The sequence below is a fragment of the Microcaecilia unicolor genome, chromosome 7 (genome assembly GCF_901765095.1).
Source record: "Microcaecilia unicolor chromosome 7, aMicUni1.1, whole genome shotgun sequence".
Classification (NCBI taxonomy): domain Eukaryota; kingdom Metazoa; phylum Chordata; class Amphibia; order Gymnophiona; family Siphonopidae; genus Microcaecilia; species Microcaecilia unicolor.
This window is the reverse complement of record NC_044037.1, coordinates 252,808,256-252,835,453: the sequence shown is the minus strand read 5'-3', so window position 1 is coordinate 252,835,453 and position 27,198 is coordinate 252,808,256. Positions and strand designations below refer to the sequence as shown.

The 27,198-nt window shown below is 40.1% G+C and overlaps 1 long non-coding RNA gene across 1 annotated transcript; it reads left to right on the top strand.

The window, feature by feature from the left end:
• The first annotated feature begins 2,740 nt into the window (after positions 1-2,740).
• Positions 2,741-22,031, top strand: LOC115474848. The gene is made up of 3 exons (XR_003942917.1): positions 2,741-2,986; positions 5,285-5,289; positions 22,021-22,031. It is a non-coding gene; the product is annotated as an uncharacterized LOC115474848 (long non-coding RNA).
• The last annotated feature ends 5,167 nt before the right edge of the window (positions 22,032-27,198 follow it).

Here is a 27,198-nt window from a genome sequence, read left to right as displayed (position 1 = left end):
CTCTGCTGTCTACATTCAGTTATCATTTTGTTTGCTAAAGAAAATAGGGTCAGATTGGTTTAGTGAAAAGGTCAAATAATAACTGAGAGATGTGTTGATTTAACAAAACTTTGTATAAAATAAGTAGAAACATCAGCAAACATTTTCACTGAAACTAAAAACTTTGAAAAACTGCAAAAAAAAAAAATCTTGCATTTCACCTGTATCAACAGGGTTGATGAAGGAGTCATCTGTAACAAGTACCAGGAAATGGAAGACAGATTTTCTGCTCAAAACAAAATATAAGACAAAGTCATATGGATGCCTTTCGGTAAGCTGAATTGTTTATTTTTAAAAATGATGCATTGCACCTTGTTGGCTGAGGGCAGGAAAATGGCATTCAAATGTTTTAAAACCACAAATATCTATCTAATGCATTACAAGATGAATCTGACATCACAAAAGAAACTGTTACCCATTTAAAAAATACAGCTTCATCAAGCAATGTCCAATATTGTGGTAACTGTTCAACATTTAGGGCTTGATTCATTCAGTTTTATGTCCTCCCAGAACAGAAGACTGACCTAAGGGGGGGGATCTTTTACTAAGCCACAGTTGCATTTTTAGCTCACGGTAGAAATCAGCTGGCGGTAAATGCTGAGACACCATTTAGATTCCTATGGCCGTCTAGACATTTACCGCCAGCTGATTTCTACCGTGAGCTAAAAACGCTACCGCAGCTAAGTAAAAGATCTCCTTAATGAATCAGGACTGTGCTCTGTTAACAAAACACTACGACAATATTTCATCATTCATGTTAGTTATAGTATGCAAACACTGAAAGTCAGGAGATTTTCTCATTCGTTCAGTGGTGTAGTTTTCTTAATTTTAGCTGTTTTTAATACCTCACTTTCGTAACATAGGCCTTAGTTTTATTCATTTCCTGTTTGAGGCAAGCTGCAAAACATTCAAGAGAAGTACCAGTAAGTGTCCTCCCATTCAGGCAATAATTATTCTCCTGGCCTGAACTAGACTGAAATAGTTTCTTGGACAAAATGGATGAAAGTTAGGGATCTGGACTGAACTGGAAGAACTGGGCTTCTTAGCAAGTAGGACTAGAAACATTGAGAAGAAATAATTAATAAATAAAATAATAAGCATAACATTTATATACCATTTTAACTGCAAAGCTTATAGCAATTTACTCTAAAAGAGTGGAAAAAAGCCACAAGAATGATTTGGTCGATACATCAATTACAAAACTGGATTACAAGTTAATAAAAGTAAAAATTACTGTAGATATTTTTCAAATAACAAGTTTCATGTCTCAGCACCTGCAGCATTGTTCCAAGTACAGAAATATCTTATAAAATACCCCTATGAAGTCCAATTGTAGTTCAAATCTGTGTTGTAAAGTTACAGTCAGTTCCAGGCCACGACTATGCCAGTTTTATGTTACATTTCAAGATTCATCTGATGCACATTGCTTAAAGTAATTGGTGTATATAAACTCCTCTTGGCTCAGGAATTATGACAGCTTTTTTTTTAACAGTTACTAGGCTAAACATTGTGCTGAACCTTCATTTGTTGTAAATGTCTTGCCATTCTTCAAGACCTATTTTGGTTTTCCTAATGTGGTATTAATTTTACATTTCATTTAAAGTTGAAGAATGTTGCTGCACAGGTGAGAAGCTTTTATAGTTAGTTAATTTCAATGTACTGTGACATATGTCTGATGATTTATGGAGTTAACTGATGATAATATCATCTTCATTCTTCTTGAAGTATTTAAATTGCTTTCCAGATTTAGGGCTCCTTTTACAAAGCTGAGCTAGCGATTCCAGTGCAGCAAATGCGATGAAGCCCATTCAGTTCCTATGGGCTTTGTTGCATTTGCCGCGTCGGAGTCACCAGCGCAGCTTTGTAACAGGAACCGTTAAAGTTTCTTATGCAATAAATAAAAATAAAAAATTAGCAACTTAATTAAGAAAATAAGATTTAGCACCTAATATGTTGCAAAGTAATTAAAAAAAATTATAATTTACAAAAAATGAGGACTTTAATATATGAAAAAGCTGTTGGACCACAGAAATATTGGACAGCTTTACATAAAGAAGGTGTGTGTTAGGAGGTGGTACCTGGTGGAACTTATGTGGCTGGTGAGCCTCTTCCCTGCGGAATTCCACCTGGCAAGGGTGTGCTGACTCCCTGTTTGGGATTGCTAGTACTGTGACCATCCAGCATTCCTGTGGATACTTGCTGCTATCACTAGGGGCTTCAATTGTTTCACATTTCTCATGGTCCTATGGCATGTGGCCACAGAGCATAGCTGAAGGGACATGCCCAAAGGGTTATGTCTTGCCCCTTGGGAGTCCCTTGGAGGAGAAGAGAGCAGGGCAGGGAACGTAAACCAGCACTGGAGAAGGCTTTAGCTGGCGGGGGTTGGGAACCCATATCAGTAAAAGTATTTACTGCTGTGGGGTGTGGTAGGGCGGCAGGAGGAGCAGGGAGACCCTGGGGTGGCGGCTCTGGCCCCCTCCCACCGCGAGGTCTGGCTATGCCCCTACTTTATACGCATGAATGTCCGTACGCTCCCTAGTGGGCCACAACGGTAAGTAACATCAGAACCAGAAATGCACAGAGCTTCATAGATCATCTGTGATAAATAAGTAAGTAAAAATGATGCAAACAAACTGCCGGAGTGGCTATTTTGAAAATATTTGCCAGATGCACTATTCAAAATTGGCAAAACTGGTTAATCAAACTTTATAAGGTCACACCTACAGTGGGAGCTCTTTATATGATATAACCACGTTATTGCTCAATGCTGAAATAGTGTGACAACTAAACAATTGACGAAAGTAGCTTGAAAGTGATTAGAATCGACCTCAGTGGTGACTCGTTTCACGTGATCTGTCTCCACTCATAATTCACCAGCATCGTCAGCGGTCAATATTTGAATTTAATTGTTCCAATAACATTCCTCCTCGAAAACGTATCATCCCTGGTACAAAATAAGTACCTGAACATATGTAAACCGCTTTGAATGTAGTTGCAAAAACCTCAGAAAGGCAGTATATCAAGTGCCATAAACAAGATTCCATTCACAATCTCAAAGAGTAGCAACATTCCATGTAGAACCCCAAAGAATAGCAAGATTCCAGAATCCCGAGGAGTGGAAGAGTAGCTTAGTGGTTGCATGGAACAAACTCCCCGAGCCCATGCGCCAGGCCCCCTCCCTGCCCGTCTTCAAATCTCTGCTTAAAGCCCACCTCTTCAACGTCGCCTTCGGCACCTAACCTCTACACCTCTACCCAAGAAATCTAGACTGCCCCAACTTGACATTTCGTTCTTTAGATTGTAAGCTCCTTTGAGCAGGGACTGTCCTTTTTTGTTTATTTTATACAGCGCTGCGTAACCCTAGTAGCGCTCTAGAAATGTTAAGTAGTAGTAGTAGTAGTAGTAGCATTGAAGAGCTTTGAAGAATGTTAAACATTGTAGAAATGGGGAAACACAAAGTAAAGTCTAAAACATCTACCCCCAATGTTGGACCATTGGATAAACATTTATTGCCTTCTGGAACTTCAGCAACTAAGGTACTTTCCCCTTCAGGGGTGTCTTTACCCTCACTAGAATGTTCTGCCCTCCTCTTCCAGATCTCTGTAGGGATAGGGTGTCCCAAGTGGTTTCCCCTCCTCTTATTGGGGTTCCTTTAGAGACTGAAGCCCATATTGTGTCTTTTACTAAGTTACCATCTGTTTTACCACCAGTAAGTCTCTCTTTGGAACCTCAAGTTGATGGGGCAAAGCAGAATATTACTTTAAGAGACTTATGGGAGTCCAATGTGTGGGCAGAGGGTTTAATTAAAAATGCTGTATCTCAAACGGTTGCTTTTTCTCAAGAAGTAGTTGAAAAGTTAGTGAATATAGATTTGAATATTTCATGTTTTGATAAAAAGGTAATAATCCAAAACAGCGAAGATGACACAAAAGATCAAAAGGATGAAAAAAATAGGGAAAAATAAAAGGCAGGAAAATAAAAAACAAAAACAAAAAATGAAGATATAACGAAAATTAAAAAACAAAAAAGGGGGACGACACAAGTAAGATAAAAAATTGGTTATATATTTATTGAGGTAATATGACTCGACACAGCTGTGTTTCGGCCCAACCGGCCTGCGTCAGGAGTCTAAATGAAACAAATTAAATTAAATACAAAACATATGAATTTTATAATAAAGACAAAGAAATAAATGTACTACAATCAATATGTATTTTCTGGCAATATAATAAAATGAGATAAAAACAAAGAAGTAAATGTACTACAATCAATGGTCTAATATTTTTAGTTATGTTGTAAGAAAGGTATAGCTAAATATTATAAAAAAATATTATAAAAAATATATACATACTCTTAACTAAACAGATAAAGAATATCAAAGAATCAATTTTAATTTTATATGTAAATGAAACTCATATTATTAGTAAAAAATTTTTATTTTTAAAAACTGATTTCATAAATTTAAATTAGCAAAAAAGGTAACAGCAGTAGAGAAACAGATTTCCTTTCTTCAGGATATCTCAACTTCACAGGTTAAAAATTTGTATTTTTTACATATAAAATTAGAGATGATTGAGCATGCTAGTAGAGGTAGGAGTCTGTGTTTATTACATTTTCCTTGTATATATTTGTTATCACCAGAGATACTCTTTAAGAAGTATCTTAAAGAAATTCTTGGTTTACCTGTTGCAGATACACTCACTTTACTGTTATTATTTGCCAGTCAGGAGGAAGATCCAGAGTGACCAGCAGGGAGTGGACCAATTGAAGACTTCTGATATTGATTTAACTGCTTTTTTAGAAGATACCCAAGACGTAATTAAAGATCGATCTACCCTGTTGGTTACTTTGGCTTCTGATCTTGATAAAAATTTGATATTGAAGAAATATATTCCTTAAAAAGATGTTCAATTTTGTGGTGCAAAGATATGTATTTTTCCCGATGTCTTCCATGCAACACACTTATACATAAAGCCTTTTTGGCCTTGAAACTGAGCGTTCTTGCCTTGGGAGCAACATTTTTCGAGAAATTTCCATGTAAATGTATTCTTTCTCTACAAGGTAAAAAGTTTGTTTTCTAGAATTCTTTGTAATTAGAGCAGTATTTACAAGGTAATGAGAAATAGCTATTTTTTTTTTGAGTTTATGGAATACTAGATAAATAATTAGCACATGATTTATTCTAACTTGTTCACTTTTTATTTCATATTTATAATGGTAAAGGCACTTTCCCTTGACATAGGAGATGTTGTTGTCTCTCTTGCTTCTTACTTTGATTCCATTTCCTGTACATTTGAAAATTGTACATTAATTGAAAAGTGTAAATAAATAAAAGAAAACAAAACAAAAAGGTTTGTGTCTTTCTATTCATCTGCCTGGGGACAAAATAGCAGCAGAAAGTCACCAAGGAGTTCTTTTACTAAGCTGCATTAGGTGTTAATATGTATGCATGAGTAATGCAGCTTAAGATGGTGTACCACTGGACACAACTCAGGTATCCTGCGGTAAGTGCCAATTTAGTGCATGCTAATCTACGTGCTAAAAAAATGTTCTATATTTTTTTGGAGGGGGCATGTCAGAAGCGGGAAGTGTGTATTCATGCACCAATCCTTTTATGGGGCCATGAACTGGTTGTAAAGAAGGCTTTGTGTCAAGAAAAACAGATTTTTTTGGCACATGTACAGTGGTGGAAATAAGTATTTGATCCCTTGCTGATTTTGTAAGTTTGCCCACTGACAAAGACATGAGCAGCCCATAATTGAAGGGTAGGTTATTGGTAACAGTGAGAGATAGCACATCACAAATTAAATCCGGAAAATCACATTGTGGAAAGTATATGAATTTATTTGCATTCTGCAGAGGGAAATAAGTATTTGATCCCCCACCAACCAGTAAGAGATCTGGCCCCTACAGACCAGGTAGATGCTCCAAATCAACTCGTTACCTGCATGACAGACAGCTGTCAGCAATGGTCACCTGTATGAAAGACACCTGTCCACAGACTCAGTGAATCAGTCAGACTCTAACCTCTACAAAATGGCCAAGAGCAAGGAGCTGTCTAAGGATGTCAGGGACAAGATCATACACCTGCACAAGGCTGGAATGGGCTACAAAACCATCAGTAAGACGCTGGGCGAGAAGGAGACAACTGTTGGTGCCATAGTAAGAAAATGGAAGAAGTACAAAATGACTGTCAATCGACAAAGATCTGGGACTCCACGCAAAATCTCACCTCGTGGGGTATCCTTGATCATGAGGAAGGTTAGAAATCAGCCTACAACTACAAGGGGGGAACTTGTCAATGATCTCAAGGCAGCTGGGACCACTGTCACCACGAAAACCATTGGTAACACATTACGACATAACGGATTGCAATCCTGCAGTGCCCGCAAGGTCCCCCTGCTCCGGAAGGCACATGTGACGGCCCGTCTGAAGTTTGCCAGTGAACACCTGGATGATGCCGAGAGTGATTGGGAGAAGGTGCTGTGGTCAGATGAGACAAAAATTGAGCTCTTTGGCATGAACTCAACTCGCCGTGTTTGGAGGAAGAGAAATGCTGCCTATGACCCAAAGAACACCGTCCCCACTGTCAAGCATGGAGGTGGAAATGTTATGTTTTGGGGGTGTTTCTCTGCTAAGGGCACAGGACTACTTCACCGCATCAATGGGAGAATGGATGGGGCCATGTACCGTACAATTCTGAGTGACAACCTCCTTCCCTCCGCCAGGGCCTTAAAAATGGGTCGTGGCTGGGTCTTCCAGCACGACAATGACCCAAAACATACAGCCAAGGCAACAAAGGAGTGGCTCAGGAAGAAGCACATTAGGGTCATGGAGTGGCCTAGCCAGTCACCAGACCTTAATCCCATTGAAAACTTATGGAGGGAGCTGAAGCTGCGAGTTGCCAAGCGACAGCCCAGAACTCTTAATGATTTAGAGATGATCTGCAAAGAGGAGTGGACCAAAATTCCTCCTGACATGTGTGCAAACCTCATCATCAACTACAGAAGACGTCTGACCGCTGTGCTTGCCAACAAGGGTTTTGCCACCAAGTATTAGGTCTTGTTTGCCAGAGGGATTAAATACTTATTTCCCTCTGCAGAATGCAAATAAATTCATATACTTTCCACAATGTGATTTTCCGGATTTAATTTGTGATGTGCTATCTCTCACTGTTACCAATAACCTACCCTTCAATTATGGGCTGCTCATGTCTTTGTCAGTGGGCAAACTTACAAAATCAGCAAGGGATCAAATACTTATTTCCACCACTGTATGTCTCTTTATAAAATACTAGTGCACATGGCAGAAATCATGCCTTGAACAAAAGCGTGGATATTTAAACCTTCTCTTAAGCAGGTGTAAATGTTTGTGTATAAAGTTTGCTATATATGTAAACCGCTTTGAATGTAGTTGCAAAATACCACAGAAAGGCGGTATATCAAGTCCCATTTCCCTTTCCCCTTTCCCTAGTAACTCCTCTTATTGACTTAAGTGCATTCACTCTGCAACTCCTCAGTACCTCTCCACTCTTACTTCTCCCCGGGAACTCCGTTCATTGTCATACACCTAGAATAGACTTCCTGAGACAGTACGTCAAGCTCCATCTCTGACCGTATTCAAATCTAGGCTGACAGCCCACCTTTTTGAGGCTGCTTTTAACTGCTAACTCCTATTCACTTGTTCAGGACTTATGTCTATTTTAATCATTCCCACCATAAGTAATTCCCTTATTCCTTATTTGTCCTGTCAGTCTTGAGTCGATTGTAAGTTCTGTCGAGCAGGGACTCTCTCTTATGTGTTTAGCGTGAAGCACTGCATATGTCTAGTAGCACTATAGAAATGATAAGTAGTAATAGTAAGCATGTTAATTTGCATTTGTGAGTTCTGCTTGCTCCGCCCTCACTGCTTCTCTGGCTATGCCTAGCAAAAAATATGTGCTTTCTAGACAAAGGAACTTGCTTCTATGCTAGTCAATATATTAATAAAAGGCAAAAAAGACTTTGTACAATTACTCTCCAGTGGGGCAACTTTCAAACTGCCTTCAGACAAACTCCATAAGTACTTCCTACCTAAAGACTTTGTATCAAAGTAAAAGCACCTGCATACTAGAAATATGCACAAGCTAAAAAAAACATTTTCCAGCCAATATTCAAAGCCTCACCTGCCCACTTAAATCACTTCCCACTGCCTAAGTGGGAATATTCAGCGGCATTTAACCAAAGAGTGCTACTGAATATCCTCACAGACCGCCTAACAAAAAAGTGGGTAGACCAAGGGCAGTACTGTGGGACGGCACTGAGCCTGAGGTTATTCGGGTGCTGGCAATAGTTAAGCGGCTTAATTTAGGATAGCTCAAAAGCTGTCCTAAATTAGACCGCTTAGCTATGCAGGTGCCAGCACTGAATATCAGGCCTGCTCCTGCATAGCTATTTTTTAAAATAAAACCCTCTTGATCCATCTTCCAGCCTCTCTAATACCCTCCGCTGCAATTTCCTAAGTCCCTCCTGCCCCCTTATGGCTGCTTTCAAAATGGCTGCCATGACCTCTCCTGGCAGCTATGCAGGTGCTGGCTCCTGTATAACTATTTTTAAAAATAAAATGCTCCCTATCCCCCTCCCAGCCTCTCTAATATCCCCTTCCATCCTACCCCCCACTCCGATTTCCTAAGTCCCTCCTGCACCCTCACAGCTGCCTTTCAAAACGGCTGCCGCAACCTTTCGCGGCAGCTCGTGGTACTACACGAAGTACCACGAGCTGCTGCAAGATGTTATGGCAGCCATTTTGAAAGGCAGCTACAAAGGGGCAGGAGTGGAGGGCTGCTCTCCTGCCCCCAAAGAAGCCCACTGGCTGAGAGGGGAGTGACTTAGGAAATCAAGCAGGGAGTAGGAGGGAGGGAGGCATTAGAAAGGCCGGGAGGGGGATCAGGAGGGTTTTATGTTTAAAAAATAGTTATGTGGGTCTCAACTGAGGTTCAGCCAGGGTCCTTATAACTCTCTTATGTGAACTTGGCTGAATATTGTCTGGGTCTGCATAAGCTCTTGCAGGTACTTAGCCCCCTAATATTCAGTGCCAGTGCCCAGACATGGCCTGGCAATTAATACTGGGGGCTATGAAGTCCATTAGAAGTGCATTCAAATCAGAAGGGGGCATGTTAAGGGTAGAATCTGGCAGTGGGGTAGGAAGGGGGGCATGCCGCTGGGGGGTGTCGGCTCCGCGCTGGTGCACTGCCCTCTCTGCCCCGGAACAGGTTACTTCCTGTTCCGGGACAGAGAGAGCAGTGAACCAGCGTGGAGCCGACACATCCCAGCAATATGCAGTCGGGGAGGATCGGCCCTCCCGCCCGTCCCTTGCCGCAGGTATGCTCCGGGGGGGAGGTATGCACTCCGAAGGGTGCGCTCCAGCGGGAATAGGGTGCGCCGTGCTGCATCTGGGGGGGGGGTGCGCAGCGGCGACCCGCCCCAGGTGTCAGCTCCCCTCGCTACGGCTCTGGAATCTGGGCATTCCTAACATTTGGACGTTTTTCAGTCACAAAGGAACAAAATAAAACCATCCAAAACTAAAACTAAAATGTTTTGAGCTAGATCTGTTTTTATAACAAATAAGGCACAAAAAGGTGCCCTAAATGACCAGATGACCACTGGAGAGAATCAGGGATGATCTCCCCTTACTCCTCCAATGGTCACTGACCCCCTCCCACCCCCCGAAATATGTAATTAAAAACATTACTTACCAGCCTCTATGCAAGCCTCAGATGTAATACGCAGGTCCATTAGAGCAGCATGCAGGCCCCTGGAATACTCTAGGTGCAGTGCACTGCAGACAGATGGACCCAGGCCCATATCTCCTCCTATCTGTTACACTTGTGGTGGAAATTAGGAGCCCTCCAAACCTCACTAAAAACATATAGGTGCCCCCTTCATCCATAAGAGCTATTGTAGTGGTGTACAGTTGGGGGTGGTGAATTTTTAGTGGGTTTTGTTGGTCTCAGCAAACAAGATAAGGGAGCAACGGTGAGATTTGTACCTGGGAGCATTTATTTGAAAACCAGTGCAGTGCCCCCTAGGAAGACCCATTGCTCTCTTGGAATGTTTGTATGGCTAGTCTACTACATAAGTACATATATATTGTCATACTGGTACAGACTGAAGGTCCATCAAGCTCAGCATCCTGTTTCTAACAGTGGTCAATCCAGGTCACAAATACCTGGCAAGATCCCAAAAAAGTACAATACATTTTATGCTGCTTATCTTAGAAATAAATAGTGGATTTCCTCAAAGACCATTTTAATAATGGTCTATGGACTAAGAATGTTGGCTCCTCCTACATCCCAATTGCTTGATTTTGTGTGATTTTCACTTAGATGTGTTTTTTTTTTTATGGACCAAAAAAAAAAATGTACAGAGCACTAAAACATCCAGCAAATAGCCATTTTTGGAAAAAAAAAAAAAAAGAGATGTTTTTCTGTTTTGAAAATAGCTATATTCCCCACTTGAATGTTGGATGTTTTGAGAAAAACATCATATCGAAAATGCCCCTCCACAAGTAAGATGTATGAAACAGAGAACAGCTTTGATAATGGCGCTCTGCAGGCTATTTTCCATTTTAGTATATAACTCACCATTTGCAAAGTTATTTTCCTTAGCAAATAGGAGAATATACCAGATAGATTAATGTTTAAAAAAAAATTTTAATCAATATTTAATGAGCCGTTGCAATGAAAATCACACAGAATAACTCTTAACTATTAGCACAAAGTAAAACTGTATGCAAACTTTGGATGAATTTCAAAGCTAATTTTTCTACAGGAATGATTTGCATGTCAAATAGTATGCAAAAAAAAAGTTGATTACTAAAAGCCAAATAGTGCTGCTTAGTACAGTGGCCTCTTTAACTGCTCTCATATTACATGTTTTCTACCTGCACCTTCAAACAAACTGAAACTTACGAAAATGCTACAAAGGCAATACACAGCAAGGAAATGAGTCATAGTGTCAGAGTTTTTTCAGCAACCATAGCAACAGCCACACTGGTAAAGTGTTCTTATGATATGCAAGGCCATAGTTGCATTACTTATAAGTGCATAGAAATCTATTAGAAACATAAATCATTGAGCCAAAGAATTTCAACACTTACGAGGTAATTTCTAAACCTTTTTCACATGTAAAGGGCTAGATTCTACATATGGTGCCTGAAAAATCCACATGCAAAAAAATATGCCTAGGTGGATTCACTAAAGTGAGCCTAAATTTTATAGAATAGGCTCAAATTTCAACACGGTATGTAGAATACGCAGAGTGCCTTTCCACGCGATCAAATTTGGTCACGTTCATTTAGGCCATGTTTTACTTGGAGTAAATCCCAACGACACCTATATTAGGCGCAGAGCAGGTGTGTTCTATAATAAGGTGCATAGATTTTAGAAAGGCCCGGTCCGTGCTTATAACCACGCCCACTTCTCAACTATTTGACTTGGAATTTACGCACACCATGTTACAGAAAACACTTAGCAAGTTGTACGCGTAAATCGTAATTAATGCCAATTAGTGCTGATAATTGCTTGTTAACATTCAATCGACATTATTATAGAATACACTTCGATTTCTGCATAAAAATGAAGGCACGATATATAGAATTTGGGGGGAAACGCTGATTTACATGATTAACAGACCTCTTATAAAGTTAGGTCACACTTAAGAGTATGCATAGTGCAGGTAGGTGCATAAAGTAGCAACACTTAGGGTAGGGGTTTGGGTGGAGCATAGGCAGAGTTATGTTTTATGCACATATATGATAAAATATGCATGTATGCATGCACTTTACATATTGACATTTATATCTGCCTCTTAGTGTCCGCTATGGAGTCTATTCAGTCCTTGGAAAGTATTCCTAACACTATGCTTGACATTCAGTTTAAACCAGTGTATAAAACATAAGACTCAGAACCTTTGAACCAAAATCTTCTTTAATGCAGTAATTAAACAAGGAAAAGTAACTTACATTTCAGATGTGCTGGACAAGAGTTTTGCCGTGCAAACTGGAAGTCTGTTCTCAACTAGCTCTCTCTCTCAAGCAAAAGCGTTTTTTTTTTTTTTTTTTGCAAGTGTTTAATAGTTACCAGCCAACTCGATCGTTGCGTTTGGAGGTGATGAAGCAATTGACTATACCATCAACCACAGTGTATCGTAATGCAGAGACTCCTGCTCATGCCATTTCAAGAGCTGGATCTTTAGGTAGAATAAACTTCGAGGTACTCTGAGATTATGTGCAAATGTTTCTCAGTTTAAGAAGTACTTGAAGGCTCACTATTTTGTGAAGGTACTGTCACTCCTATTTGAGTATGACCTGAAGAAGGATTGGGTAACAAGACAAAGCTTATTTTATTTTGCTGCATGCAACCTGGATGTCATGTGTCTGCTGCTCTCTCTGCTTTTGTGTCTTGTTTGTGAATACACAATAACTTGCTGCTTCAGCCTCAGAATATCACAGAACGTCTGTATTACTCAATATTTTCATGGAATCTGTAGTTCTATACCACTTTTGGGCTCACTTTCAAAGCACTTAGACTTACAAGTCCCATAGACTTTTGTATTGTATGTATGGATGCCTGTTCTGGTGTGTACATGTGATAATGTTTGAATAATTGTCTATACTTATGGCTATGTTTTTGAACATGCAGTATCATTAAAGGACAGACATTTAAATGCCCAGTTAGGTATATATGCTAATCTCAATATTGATAAATGTTTCGTACATATCCATCAACTTGCTCCCATGATGTTATTAGTGTCTAGAAAGAAGGGATAAGAGTTTTCAATTTTGACACAGTATAAGTCATCACACGAACAAAATATCAGAAAACCAATGGACTACATTATAGCTCATTAGTTATGTTTCAACAACTGAGAGATCTATATGAGACCAAATATTTCTTTTTGTTATTTTGAATTATAAAACCACTTGTCCCTGAAATATGCTCGAAACAGAAAAATCCATTTGTGTATCTAAAATATAAACCTCTACAAAAGAGATGAAATTAAGATGTTATTCCATGTGCCCCAGTGAAAGAAGAGTTTCATTTTACTTTCATTTAATTTCAATAAATCCCATTCTAATAAACACCAGGCTTCCCAAGGCAGATTACAACAACTGTTAAGATGATCCCATCAGGAAATGTAGCCTCACTGAAATTTGGCCATGTATTACTGTATTGTACAGAACAGTGTAGAAAATTGAGCACAAAATAGAGAGAGTTTATTTCTACCGTTTCTACCAGGTACAATCATTTTTAATGCTGTTTTAGTGATTTTCAATTTTATTTCATGATAAATACCTACATATGGGAAGCTTTCAAACAAATAAAAAAAAGCTGTCAAATAAAAAAACACACATATAGGTAGTCATAAGCATTTGTTATTGTTTTTATATAGAAATATCTTTATTGTCATCATAAGCAAAAAATACCCTGGATTCTATATAGCACGCTAGAGATCTGAGCCGATAACAATGAACGTAACTTAACAAGCTTAACAAGCTAATGAACACTGATAACAGCACTTAACAAGCAATAATGAGCACTAATTGGCACTGATTAGAATTGAGGCACACAGTTCACTAAGCAAATTCTATAACAATGTGCGCCGAACTGACTCTTTATGATTAAAATGCATGCTTCATGTCATCGCTGATTTTCACAATAAGTGCTCCACATTTCCTATTAAGCAATAATTCTACAATTCAATAGCGATATAGTAGCTTGGTTTCTACATGGGTCCATGTTTCGCTTTTAGTGTTATCAGGAGACCAAACCCATTATCATGGCATCATGTTAGAGATTGTGCATATTTATTGGAGGAATTGGAGCATGTGAATGTCCCCCAATTTCAATCTACAATTTTGGTGACTTTCAATGTAACAGCCCTAGACACCAATGTTCCTCAGAATGCAGCATTACAATTAATAGAGAAGTATGTAGATCAAATACACGTCAGGCTCAGAGGCAACTGCTAAATGCCATGGCACAACTGGTGATGTAAAAAGAACTATTTTGTATTTTCTCCAGGCTAAGGGAGTAGCCATGGGGGGGGCGACAGTAGTCTGTTTATACACATCAGATTTTGAACAGAAATTTGTCACTCACCCTATGTTCAAAGATGCTATTGTTCTATGGAAGAGATTCATAGATGATATTTTTTTATATGATGAGAGATGAGCAATCATTGATGAAATCTGTACAATATTTAGAACAATGTGACCCCAATATTTAATTTACCTCTAAAGTGGGAGGCAATCAGGTAGAATGTTTGGTTATTAAAATACAGCTCATAGATGGATGCTTCATAACACAAGCACATCGCAAATCCACTGACAGGAATACTATTTTAAATTATAAGAGCCATCATCCATGAAAGATGAAAAATAGTAATCCTGTAGGACAGTTTTTGAGGTTGAAAAGATTGTGTAACCAACTTTGAAGTATGAATAGCAAGCTGACCAGATGTGGAAAAGGTTTACTCAAAGAGGGTGTCCGCATAAGGTTGTGTAAGAGATCCAAAAATGCACAAAGATGTTGGCTGCTGCAGAGATCTGTTGAATGCGATGATCATCGAACTACATGTGTCCTTCCTTATTATTCTCAAGTAGAAGTGATCCATCAAGCTATTTGCAAGCACTGGTCCATTCTGACTCTACATCAAGGGTTTGAATAGATCCCAAGGTTTGCCTACACTAGAGATTGGAACTTAGGAGAAATTTTTCCAGTCAAAGGGACTGGATAATTGAACCTCAACAACAACGAGGGCACCATCGGTGCCGACATTGTCTTTACTGTAAATATGCCTTAGAAATGGACACAGTATGGGTTCATCACCTATGCAGATATTTTTTCCTACATTCTAATACAAATTATGAATCTCAGCGAGTCATATATGCAATTCAATGTCTTTGTCAACTTTGGTACATAAGAGACACCGTTCAAAAAATTAAGTATAGCACATCTCAGCAATATCAGATTACAATGTATGGAAACTCACCTAGTAGAACACTGGATGCAAGCCTCACATCAATTAGAAGATCTTAATTTTGTAGTTTTGATTTAGTTATTGCCTAGATGAGGAGGTGATGTTTCTAAAAAAAAATTGATATGCAAGGAACAACAAACCATTAATACATGGAACACAGCAATTCTGTTTGGACTTAATGTCATTTGTTAACAGATTAATTAAATAGTAATATTTACAAGCATCGTGCATGTGTGGGCATCTGAAAGATGCCATGATAATGGGGTATGGAGTACCTATTTTGCTGAGCAACCGAAAATGAGATTTATAATAATATGTATTAGTAAATGATTAGATTATAATGGTGAAAAGTATAGCTATAGATAAATATTTACTATGTTATTAAGTTTTATTCATCCCAGTAGTATATTATCAGGCATACATATTCATTATGGATATCAAAGAAAGAAAGAAAGAAAGAAATTGGCTACATTTCACTCCAGCTCAACTAACCACCAAATAAACCACATCTATAGTGTTGCAACTATAAAGCAAAGTATAATCATATAGCATGTGAGTGCAGATTTGGCCAAAACACTGAAGTTCCAAACTCTCGTGATTCATAGGATGGATACTCCTAGCAGTTTGAATGTCAAAACTGGAGTCCAAATATTTGCCTTTTCACTGTTGTATGAAAGTGCTCATACTTGTACGTTTGTTCCTTTTTTTGTAGTAGTAGTAGTAGTGGTTCTGCTTACTCTCTTCCTCCCCTTCCCCAAACTTCAATGGGAAGAAGAGAAGGAATAAGTGAACTGGGGCACACAGGGTCACTTCCTCCTCCTGTGCCAGTTTAGACCCAACTATGTGAACTGTGGGAGCCTCACTAATAACCTGTACAGGTCCATTAACACCCTCCTTTCTTCTGTTGGTTATGCCTCTCTCTATGCATCCCAGCATCCATCTAGCTTTAGCCACCTGCTTCTCCTATTGTTTCACCACCTTGAGATCTTCAGACACTATCATCTTTAAGTCCCTCTCCTGGTCCATACACATCAGCCTCTTGCCCCTATCATATACAGCTCTGTTGGATTTTATATTTCTTCATATTAAATTTTACTTGACAAATATTAGACCATTCTAATTTTTGTAGATCATTTCTCATATTGTCTACTCCCTCAAGTGTTTCCACTCTGTAGTAAATCTTCATGTCATCTGCAAAAAGGCAAACTTTTCCTTCTAACCTTTCAGCAATATTGCTGACAAATATATTAAATAGAATCGACTCCAGTACTGAACCATAAGGCATTCCATTATTCACCTTTCTTTCCTCCAAGTAAGTTCCATTTGCCACCATTCTAACACCTATCAATCAACAGTTTCTGATTCAGCTTACTACCTCAAGTCCCATCCCAAGCAACTTGTGTCACCTAGTCAAAGAAAATCAATCAGATTCATTTGGCACAATTTGCCTTTGGTAAAGCTATGTTGTCTCAGATCTTGTAACTCTTTGGAGTGTAGAAAGTTGACTGTCCTTTCCTTCAGCAGTGTCTCCATTACCCTTCCAACCACCAATGTAAGACTCATCGGTCTGTAATTTCCCAACTCTTCTGTTACCACCTTTGTGAAGAGGGACCACATCAGCCTTTTTCCAGTCCTCTGGTACTTCTTCATTCTTCACGGATCTATTAAAGGCATCCTTTAGAAGGGCCCCCAATACCTCTCTAAGCCACGTAGGCACCTTCACCCGCCCAATGTGAATCAATTTGGAGTTACCGCCCGGCTACCATGTGGCCTGCATGGTAATTTCATTTTTTACGCACGTCCGCTATGCGCGCCAGAAAATATATTTTATTTAATATATTTTATTTTCTGGCGCATGGTGAAAATCAGGCAGTAACTCTGACTTGATGTGCGTAGGTGATTACCACACGGTTAACGCAAAAGACCTTACCATTAAGTCAATGGCTGATGTTAAGTCAATGGCTGGCGGTAAGGTCTCAGACCCAAATTGGATACATGCCAATTTTTATTTTGCCACACGTCCATTTTTGGCAAAAATTTTAAAAAGGCATTTTTTACAGGTGTGCTGAAAAATGGATCTGCATGCACCCAAAACCCGCACCTACACTACCGCAGGCCATTTTTCAGCACACCTTAGTAAATGGACCCCAAAGCTCCCTCAATATCCTGCATGTTCACTGTGGTAATCCTAAAAACTTGATTGCCTAAGTGTGCCTCCAGGAGAGGATCAAGAAGCACTGGATTAGAGTACTGTAATATAAAGTATTGTGATATAATTTGACTCAATAGCATATCCTTTGAGGAATGGAGTTTTTTCCAAAAGGGCTAGTTTTCTAAATTCCATAACAGGAATGAATCCTGAGCCAAGGTATGATCACAATCTATTAAATTTACTGTTAATGCTTGCTTTTATATTTGGTATTTGCCAAAGAGAGTTTCCTTTTGAAATGCATAGGATGTAATATCTATAAGCAATGTAGCATGGTGAACTCAGAAATTCTTTGTAATAAGGGTGGTGGTACCTAATACAATTGTTGTTGATTCTATAACTTTCTGCTACATCATCTTAGTCTATAAATACATCTCTTGGTATTTAATTATCATCTGTCTCACCATATATAGTGCAGAATAGTCACTTCCGCTTTACTTTTACTACTATGTCTGGTTTTCTTGCATTAAACTTTTTATTAATCTGAAAGAGAATGTCCCAGATGATCACAACTTCTTCATGCCTCAACTCATTTTAACTCTTTAATTTATACTATGCTAAATAAACAAAAAAGGCCCTACTTACCAAGACGCACTATAGGCGCACTAGCCTTTTTTACGTGCACTAAAACTTAGGGCGTGCTAATGCTAGAAACACCCATAGGAATATATAGGTGTCTCTAATGTTTAGTGTGTGCTAATTTAAGTGTGCACTAAAAATGCTAGCGCACCTTAGTAAACCGGGCCCAAAGTTTGTTGATAAAGGCACCACCCAATCATTGATCTGGTGTTTACTACTATGATAAAATACAGAAATGAAACCTCTCCAAGTTGGGGAATTTTCACAAAATTTACAAACCCACTATTACTATCAGTAGTCAAGTCTTATCATTGGTTTCCATGCTAGAGAAAAAAAAGAACCAATGGAAAGAAACTCCCTACAGGAGAAAAACGATTGGTTCCAAAAAAATCCTCTTGTTCTTAATTACAACCAGAAACAGTGAATGGATGTGCTTTACTAAACTCGAAAATATTTTCAAAAAATTTCCCTAAAGTAAAGATTAAACTACAAAAATAGTAATGTGTTTATAATGAACAAGCAGGCCAGCAAAATGCCAAAATAGGATGCTGGAAAAAGTTACTTCATATATAAGCACTTATCTCCACAGAAGAGGCATTTGTAGATCAACATTAAATGGCAGGCACCATCCAACACCTTGTTGGAAAATACCATTATCCACTCAATCATGTCTATTAGTGCTAGCCGTTGAAACCGCATCTTTACAACAGCAGTACACAAGAGCGCCTTGTTTTGCTGTTACTTGCTGCTTCAGGAAGATACCTCTGGAACTTCTTAATCCAAGTGACATAACTAAGAGTTTCAGTCTCTATGGCAAGTTTTTCTTTGTATTCTCTTTTAGCCTTCTTTATCAGTACTTTGCATCTAGCTTGACATTCTTATTTTCTTCATTCAGATCCTTTTTCTATTCTTTGAAGGATGCTCTTTTGGCTCTAATAGCATCTTTCACTTTATCTTTTAACCACACTGGCTGTCGTTTCTGATAATAGAAGATATTTTTCCAGATATCGTGGTATATTTAATAATACAGGTAACACTGTCTTTCTCCAATTTTGTGTTCTTTTAATCAATTTAACAGAATATCCCCATTCTTTCAATCTTTCAAAAGACCTTTGAAATTGTTGAGGTGTATCACAAATCTTCCTGTTTCTCAGAAACTGCGAAAAAGGGAAGACTATTTTTCAAGTATTGTAGATGCATACTATCAAAAGATAAAAGTGAATTCCCTATCTGTAGGTTTAATATATTGTGATAAAGTCACATCCAGGATAGCTGGGTTAAGGCAATGTCAGTTTGAAATACAAGTCCCAGAAGGCATTGCAGGCAGGGAGCCAGGGGGTGAGATGAGGAAACCGGACTGGACTCCTAGCTGCCATGGGGGAAGACATGGGGGTAAGCTGGCAGGACGTGTAGATGGGCTGCCACTAGGGAGAAAGAGAGTTATGAAACCCTGTGTGCAGGAGCTCATCATTAGTATTAGTCTAATGCTTAACTCAGCTGGTATGGGTGTGGGGGAAGCTATTGGAAGGAGAATGATTGGTTGTGAGAGCAGAAGCCAGGGATTGATTAGGCAGGTGGGAAGGAGTCCCAGTGGAGAGAAGCAGTTGCAGGCTGAAAATCCTTGGGTAAGAGAGGTCCCTAGGGTATTGAATTTACCAGTGAAGCTGATGCAGGGTGAAATCCCTTGAGTATGAGGAGTCCCTGGAGTGTTGGGCTCTTCTGAGGGTGAAGAGAGTGGAGGGTAGAAACTGCTGCTTTGTGATTTAACTGTGATGATGAATTGAATGAACTGCTTCTATTTGGAATTGAACTACTGCTTATTGTGCACTGGATAAAGAGCCCAGACTGGAGCTGACTGTGAGCCTGTATTGAATCCTGGTATGTGCTGATAGCCTACTGCTTAAAGGGGACTATTTGCCATACACTTTCAGGTGGCTTATATGCGCTTAAGATTGAAGATGAGTGTTGCTGTTGGAACTGTGTATCAGGTCTACTAGAAACCTACATGGAATAAAGTCCTTAAGATTGAAGTTGCTGGTGGACATTTATTTCTTGACTGTACCTGTGGCTGGAGGAGATTGTTCTATCCTTGGCTGCATCTAGAGGTACCTGGTTACAATATACATCTAGCCATAACTATCTTCTTTGAAAATCCATACATCCAAAAAGCTAAGATGTTCCTTATGATAGGAACAATCAAACTGAATTGAAGGCTGACTGATTCAATTCTTGTACGAACTCCAACAATTGCTCTTCAGTTCCATTCCACAGTACAAAAATATCATCAATGTATCTACCCCAATAGACCACTTTACTTTAGCCTACTGAAGTGTACACAGAGGGGCATAATCGAAAGGGGCGCCCAAGTTTTCCTGAGGACGTCTTCGCAGGATGTCCCGGCGAAGGGGCGGGGAAACCTGTATTATCGAAACAAGATAGGTGTCCATCTTTCGCTTTGATAATATGGTCAGGGATGCCCAAATCTTGACATTTAGGTCGTCCCTAGAGATGGTCGTCCTTAGACTTGGTTGTTTCTGATTTTTGCCGATAATGGAAACTAAGGATGTTCATCTCAGAAACGACCAAATGCAAGCCCTTTGGTCATGGGAGGAGCCAGCATTCGTAGTGCATTGGTCCCCCTGACATGCCAGGACACCAACCGAGCACCCTAGGGGGCACTGCAGTGGACTTCAGAAAAAGCTCCCAGGTACATAGCTCCCTTACCTTGTGTGCTAAGCCACCCCAAAACCCACTATCCACAACTGTACACCACTACCATAGCTCTTATGGGTGAAGGGGGGCACCTAGATGTGAGTACAGTGGGTTTCTGGTGGGGTTTGGAGGGCTCACATTTACCACCACAAGTGTAACAGGTGGGGGGGATGGGCCTGGGTCTGCCTGCTTGAAGTGCACTGCACCCACTAAAACTGCTCCAGGGACCTGCATACTGCTGCGATGGACCTGAGTATGACATTTGAGGCTGGCATAGAGGCTGGCAAAAAATATTTTTAAAGTTCTTTTTGAAGGTGGGAGGGGGTTAGTGACCACCGGGGGAGTAAGGGGAGGTCATCCCCGATTCCCTCCGGTGGTCATCTGGTCAGTTCCAGCACCTTTTTGTGCCTTGGTCATAAGAAAAACTGGATCAGGTAAAGTCGTCCAAATGCTCATCAGGGACGCCCTTTTTTTCCATTATGGGTCGTGGACGCCCATGTGTTAGGCACGCCCAAGTCCCGCCTTCGCTACACCTCCAACAGGCCCCCAGGAACTTTGGTCATCCCCACGACAGAAAGCAGTTGGGGACGCCCAAAATCGGCTGCCAATTTGGGCGACCCTATGAGAAGGATGCCCATTTTCCGATTTGTGTCAAAAGATGGGCGTCCTTCTCTTTCGAAAATAAACCGGAGAATGATCTTCAAAAGCCTCCATTAACAGATTTGCAACAGAGGGGGCAAGTCACCCCCTTAGCTATGCCAGATGTTTGTAAATGCAATATATTATCGAACACAAAAAAATAATTCTTCAGAGCTAATTCAAATAATTTCATCAGAAAGGTTGTAGGGACTGAACATGGTCATTGCCTGGATTCTAAGGCTTTTTCAACACATACCAAAACTTTATCTTGAGGAATTGAAGTGTATTGAGAATGCACATCTAAATTAACAAGCACAGTCCCATCATTGATACTGTGGCGTGACAGAATTTGCAAAAAATGTGAAGTATCCCACAAATAAGAAGGAATATCTGCAACTAAATACATCTGTGTATTTACGTATCCTTAGACTATAGGAGAGGATGTGTTAAACTTTTATGAATCTTTGATACATTGTATAATATCAGTATACTAGAATGTACATGACAGAAAAATTGACTTTCTTTTTAAATAAGCAAGCCACTATATTTAATTTAATAATGTAAGTACACATACTGGTAATGTAAGCTCCAAATCACGTGAATATTTACTGGGTAACATATATAAGTTTACTGATGGCTTAGAGCTTTGAATTTAAGTGTACAAATTTGTATATGTAATACTATAGAAACCGAACATTGATTTTACTTTTCTTGCTGATGGAATTATATCCCAATGTCATAAACATAATCATGAAAGACATTGCCAGCAGAGACATTACCATATGACCTACATTAATCATAATTCACACTTATTATGAGAAGTAAAGCAATTAAATCCCCTTCTGCATAGTTAGACACAATAAACAGGTTACAAAGATTCCTGAAAAATCATATTCTTAATTAAAATATGCTAATCTAGCAGAAGAAATAATAATTGTCACTTAGCTGTGCAGTTAATTTTTCAATATTCTAAGATATATCTTTGCATATAGAATATGTGCTATGACTATTAATATCCACAATTTTCATTACACTAGGGTAGTGGTCTCCAATTAGTTTTCACGGCAGGTCATTATCAAATGATAACATGATGGGCAGGGCTAGTCACAACCTCAGCAGGCTACTCTCTCTCTCTCTCTCTCTCTCTCTCTCTGTCTCCATCCACCCTTCCTCTCTTGGCAGACTTTTTCCCCCTACCCATTCTTCCTTTCTTTCTTCTTTTAGTCTGCTTTTCATTCCTCCCACTCCTCCCTCCATCCCTGAGCAGGCTTCTTTCTTTCCATCTGCGCTCATACAGCTTGCAAATTTTGATTTTTACTGTGGGTTCCTCAGTAGCATTTGGCTCCAACTCCCAATCCTCCTGATGACCCTCAGGCCTCTCACTAAGGACTCAACAGCTCTACCGCTGTTCTCCTCTTTCTCTCACCATTTTCTGGACATTCAATCTTGATAGATCCAGTGTCACTGACCAGTACACTGGGGGGCTAGAAATCTGGTTTTGGAGGGTCAGGCGTGGCCTGCGAATCAGCTATTAATGGATCTCCACAATAAGGTGTCTGTTTGACTTGTGCTCTGAGGATGGATTAAGTGTAGCTTGTACCTTTTATTTCAGATCAAGAAGGCAGTACATATATAGGAACTGCATACTTTGCTTTATAATTCATCAGTCACCTTTTCATTTTTCCCTATTTCCATCATGTATCCAAAGGATGCGGATCATAAATTGTGCAGTGTACAAAAAGTAGGTTATTCAAATTCATTATAGAAAGTTTGAAAAGCTCCATTCATCCAAATTATTTTTGGCTTCTAATGTATGAATAATGAGGAAACAATAAACAGCATTTGTCAAGAAACAGATACTTGGGAGGCCTCCTCCCCCCTAAAAGAACAAACAAACAAACCGCCAAACAATTTACTGTGGCTTAAAATAGCCACCCTATTTACATCTTCAATTCTACCCACAGGCATGGCCACAAATACCATTTCATTTGAATATGCATGTGCCTTTCATTTACTTTATATTACCCTCCGACTTCAAAATCTTAGGGGTTATAGCTGATCAGTGTATATCCTTAGAAAGTCAAGTCTTGAATATAGTCTCTAGTTCTTTCCATATGCTTTGGAAAGTAAAGAGATTGCGAACATTTTTTCACAAGACCAGTCTTCTATACTTTAACCCAATCTCTTGTTCTAACAAAAATTGACTATTGTAATTCCATCTGTGTTGGAATTAAATGCAGCCTTCTTAAAAAATTACAAACTATTCAAAACATGGCTGCCCATCTAATGTGTAAATCAACCATGCATTGAGACTGCGGAACCTTGCCTGCCTCTTGGATTCTGCACATGGAACAGGGAAAATGCTACCTTGGAGGATCTGGATTTCAGCCTTCTACCTAAGATCCTAAATTTGGTTTCTAGAACCTCCCTCCCACATTTTCCTAATTCATTGGTATCCACATGATTTGATCACATGTAAAACATTTTGACAATTCTAGCAAAATAGAAAAATAGCTAGAATTGACCTTCCTCTTTCACTTTCAGGTAATAGCTATAGAAAATGTTTCACACACTACCTCCCTTTTTAAGCAATGTCTAAAATTTTTCCCATGCAAGCAGCTTTGAAAAGAATACTGTCATTTTTACGGCTAGAAACTGTGGCTGTTCCCTTTATAAAACCACAATTAACAAGCTAACAACCTCAGGAAATAAATATCCCTTGGTAAAACAGTCGTTATGGAACAAGCAACACATATCTTGAAATATCCAGGGCCAAAAGAGATAAGGTTGAAAGAGGTTTACAGTGGCATACCTAGGGTAGTTGACACTCGGGGCTGGTCATTTTTTAACACCCCCCTCCAAAATCCAGTACTAGACATACCGAGAATACAAAACACTCAGGACCTATAGAGCAATTCTACCATACCATAAGTAGTCATTTCTACGAGTCACACAAAGGAAAAGCACTAGAACATCAATTCACCTATTGTAAAACGAAACCAGACAGAATAGTACAGATCGTCGATCCTGCACAGTCAATGCCAACTGAAAGCCATGTCTTTTTCACAAACACAGATACACCGTAATCCACTATAGAATAAGTAATCATAAACTTTCTATTTAGACAAAAATTAAACTGAACTCCCCAAGATGCCAGACTCTGCATACGATGCAACACCACAGAAACAGAAAATGTCCCCTAGTGCTGTGCAAACTACAAAGACAGCAGATGTAAATTTGAAAAAACTAACAAATACCAATCACCACTTTACAAATTAACAAATAGAAATAAAACAAATATAGAAAATAAAATAATACCATTTTATTGGACTAATACATTTAGCTTTCAGAGGCCAAAACCTCCTTCCTCAGGTCAAAACAGTATAGTGTTGTTACAGTATCCTATCCTGACCTGAGGAAGGGGGTTTTGTTCTCTGAACGTTAGTCAAAATATATTTAAATTAGTCCAATAAAAAGATTACCTTATTTACATGTTCTATTCATAAACATGTATTAACACAGCTACAATACTACTTTATCGTAAAGCAAAATAATACAAATATATATTTTATTTACAGTTTGTTGTCTCTGGTTTCTGCTTTCCTCATCTTCTTTTCACTGTCTTCCTTCCATCCAGCATCTGTCTTCGCTCTCTCTGTGCCATCCAGTGTCTGCCCTCTCTGCTGTCCCCTCCATCCAATGTCTGCCCTCTCTCTCCCTTCCATCCACATCTGCCCTCTATCTCTGCCCCTTCAATCCACCATCTGCCCGTCTGCCCTCTCTATCTCCCCCTTCCATCCACTTTCTGCCCTTTTATCCCTTCCATCCACTGTCTGCCCTTTCTCTCTGCCCCTTCAATCCACCATTTGCCCTCCCTCTCCCATCCATCCAGGGTCTGCCCTCCCTCTTGCACCCCCTTCCATCCAGTATCTGTCCCCCCTCTCTCTCTCTCTGCTCCCTCTTTTCGGCCCCCAGTTCAAGCCCCATTATCCCACCTGCCCCTAGTTCCAGCCCCATCCCACATCTCCCACCTGCCCCCCCTTTTCAGCTCCCAGTTTCAGCCCCAGCCCTTTTCTCCCACCAGTCCTGATCTTCAGCCCCAGCCACTTCTCCCTGTCCCCTTTCAAGCCCCCAGTCCCCACAGTTTCAGCCCCTGCCCCTTTTCAGCCCCCTTATCCCACCTACCCTCCTTTTCAGCTCCCAGTTCCAGTCCCCTTCATCCACATGCCTTGCATTAGGGCCCCCCTTTTCAGCCCCAAACCCATTCTCCCACCTGCTCCCTTCTCAGACGCCAGTTCCAGCTCCAGGCCCCTTCTCCCATCTGAGCACCCCTCTCTCCGACCCAGTCCCCTTCTCCCATATGAGCCCCCCCCCCTCCACGACCCAGTCCCCTTCTCCCATCTGAACCCCCCTCCCTGACCCAGTCCCCACCTGCTTACCCTCAGCTCTGTTGACATACTACAGCCCTCTTCTCCCTGCCACCCGGCACCCTGCCTTTTAAAAAAAATCTGTGAAGCGGTGGTGCAGTGCCTCATGTCTGCGTGTAAAAGAAGCAAATTGCCTCGTCGGGCCTTCCCTCACTGTGTCCCGCCCTCGCAAAAATAGGAAGTTACATCAGAGGAGGGCGGGACTCAGTGAGGGAAGGCCCAACGAGGCAATTTGCTTCTTTTACATGCAGTCGCGAGGCATTGCACCACCGCTTCACAGATTTTTTTTAAAGGCAGGGTGCCGGGTGGCAGGAGAAGAGGGCTGTCATCTATCAACAGGGCTGAGGGTAGGCAGGTGGGGACTGCGGCGCCAGCGGCCTTTGGGTGGGAGTAGTGGGTGTGGAGCACCCTCCTCCCCCCCCACACACACACACCTGCTGACACCTGGGGTGGACCGCCCCCACCGCCCCGCCCTTGGTACGCCACTGGAGGTTTATAAAACCAAAGTGGTTGGTGTTCAGCAAGGTTTAAGCAGGCAGGAATGGCTTCTGCCTGTCTAAACCATGCTGAACAGGCCCAGCTACTGGTACTCAGTGGTATTAAACCAGGCAGTGTGCTGCATATTCCACCTTTAACCAAGGATTTCAAGGCAGATTACAATAAATACAAACTTCCAAACAGAATGAATTAACAAAAATCTACCCTTTATAACATTAATAAACTGTAAAACTATCTCAACACTATTGAATTAGAAAAATAGGGTATAATGATTCAAATAGCAATTGGTATTTTATTCCAAATCCTCGCCCCACTGAAATCCAAACAAATGTTCTCAGTATACCTTAGATTTCATACTCTTTACAGAGAGAAAATCCAATGACAATTTTTCTTGCTTCTCAAGTGATTCCTAGTATTTGCAAGTTGAAGGAGACCTCCCGCTGATTCTGAATTCAGTCCATAAAAACTCTAGATTCAATTTTAAGCCAATGTAACTTATTTAAAAGAGGAGTTGCTTCATGAAGTCTTCCTAAATTTAAATTTAATCTGGCAGATGTATTTACTAAAAGTTGTATCCACTTTAACTGTAAATTAATTGAACAATACAGGGAGTTACAATAATCCAAATATGGTAATAGGATTAAGTTTATCAATTTGATATACCATCTCTTTCGAAACATGAATCAAGGTGGTTTACATATAACTATACAGGTATTTGTACTGTCCCTGATGGGCTCACAATCTAAGTATATTACACTTGGAACAATGGAGGGCTGAGGCCCTTTTACTAAGCCACATACAGGGGCATAATCGAACTGGGCGCCCATCTTTAAGGGCGCCCATCTCTAAGGACGTCCCGGTGAAGGGGCGGGGCATCTTGTATTATCGAAACAAGATGGGCGTCCATCTTTCGTTTCGATAATACGGTCAGGGACGCCCAAACCTCAACATTTAGGTCGACCATCTTGACATTTAGGTCGACCTTAGAGATGGGCGACCTCGGTTTTCGGCGATAATGAAAACCAAGGACGCCCATGGCAAAAACCACCAAATCCAAGGCATTTGGTAGTAGGAG